Here is a 1,772-nt window from a genome sequence, read left to right on the forward strand (position 1 = left end):
CGGTACTGAAGGCAGCTGAGAGGTCAAGGAGGATTAGGATGGAGTTGAGACCATTGAATTTGGCAAGAAGGAGATCATTTGTGACCTTTGAGAGGGTGGTTTCTTTAGATTGAAGGGAATGGAAACCAGATTGGCAGGAGTCAAGGAGAGAATTAGAGGAGACAAAACTGAAATAGTGGGCGTAGACAATGCTCTTGAAGAGTTTGGAGAGGAATGGTAGGAGGGAGATGGGGCAATAACTGGAGGGAGCCTAAAAAAGGGAGGGATTTTTTTAGGCTAGGGGAGACATGAACATTTTTTAAAGCAATGGGGAAGAAGCCATTGGAGGTGAAACTGTTGAAGATTGGAGTCGAGGAGAGAAAAAGGGGCCAAGTGTTCTGGTGAGGTGCAAAGGCATGGGGTTCATTCATTCACTCAATCTTATTTATTGAGCACTTACTGTGTGCAGAGCACTGTATAAGCATTGGATGCACAGGTGGAGGGGGTAGATTTTGAGATAATAAATATTAATAATAATAATTATAGCATTTGTTAAGTGCTTACTATGTGCCAAGTGCACTGTTCTATGTGATGGGATAGATACAAGGTGATCAGGTTCTCCCACACAGGGCTCACAGTCTCAACCCCCATTTTACAGATGAGGTAACTTTGGCACAGAGAAATTAAGTGACCTGCCCAAGGTATTATAGCAGACAAGTGGCAGAGGTAGGATTAGAACCCACGGCTTCTGACTCCCAAGCTCGTGTTCTTGCCACAAGACCATGCTGGCAGGAGGCAGGAAATCTCCATCAGAACCAACTGACAATCTTGCCAAAGACCACCTCTCTCATATTGTGAAAATCCAAGCCAGGCTCATGACTGAACTGCATTTTCCGATCTCTTCTCTGCCCCTCCCTGCAGGTCCTGAGCAGTTATGTATAAACACATGTCCAGAAAGGCAAAGTCACCCTGCTATCACCCTGCCATGCTTACCTGACAGGGAAGACACCATGATCATGTAGATGGTTTTCCCAGATTGAGGCTCATCCATTGCACTCCGGGTGTGCTGACTGCTGCGATTTTCCCAAATGCGGGAAACTCGACTGCATAATCTGTGGTAGTGGGGGACTGCGTTCGCATGAAGCAGCGTGACCATTCTATTTGTTTGGACGATTTTGACATCTGTCTACATGTTTTGTTTTGTTGTCTGTCTCCCCCTTCTAGACTGTGAGCCCACTATTGGGTAGGGACCATCTGTATATGTTGCTGACTTGTACTTCCCAAGCGCTTAGTACAGTGCTCTGCACACAGTAAGCACTCAAAAAATATGATTGAATGAATGAATGAATGAATGAAAGAGCCCGGGCTTGAGAGTCAGAGGTCGTGGGTTCTGATCCCAGCTCTGCCACTTGTCTGCTGGTGACTTTGGGCAAGTCACTTAACTGTGCCTCAGTTACCTCATCTGTAAAATGGGGATTAAGACTGTGAGCCCCTCGTGGGACAATCTGCTTACCTTGTATCTACGCCAGTGCTTAGAACAGTGCTTGGCACATAGTAAGTGCTTAAATACCATAATGATTACTATTCCTTTCAATCTGGGGCACCTGGGCAGGAAACAGTGTTCTGACCACAGCCTCCTTTGACTTCCTGGGCTTTCAACTCCTGAGTTGGGTTTGTAGGGTGGAGTGCTCATAGCATGGGGGGTGGGGGGTGTCAAAGGGTCAGAGTTGTTGACATGCTGCTGCAGGCTGGAGGCAAGGTGTCTGCAATCAATTATTTAATCAATCACATTT

General features: G+C 46.3%; 1 pseudogene; it reads left to right on the top strand.

Annotated features, from left to right (window-relative positions):
- Window positions 1–964: 964 nt before the first annotated feature.
- Window positions 965–1,137, top strand: LOC119933772 (annotated as a pseudogene).
- Window positions 1,138–1,772: the final 635 nt, after the last annotated feature.

The sequence above is a fragment of the Tachyglossus aculeatus genome, chromosome 10 (genome assembly GCF_015852505.1).
Source record: "Tachyglossus aculeatus isolate mTacAcu1 chromosome 10, mTacAcu1.pri, whole genome shotgun sequence".
Taxonomy (NCBI): Eukaryota; Metazoa; Chordata; class Mammalia; order Monotremata; family Tachyglossidae; genus Tachyglossus; species Tachyglossus aculeatus.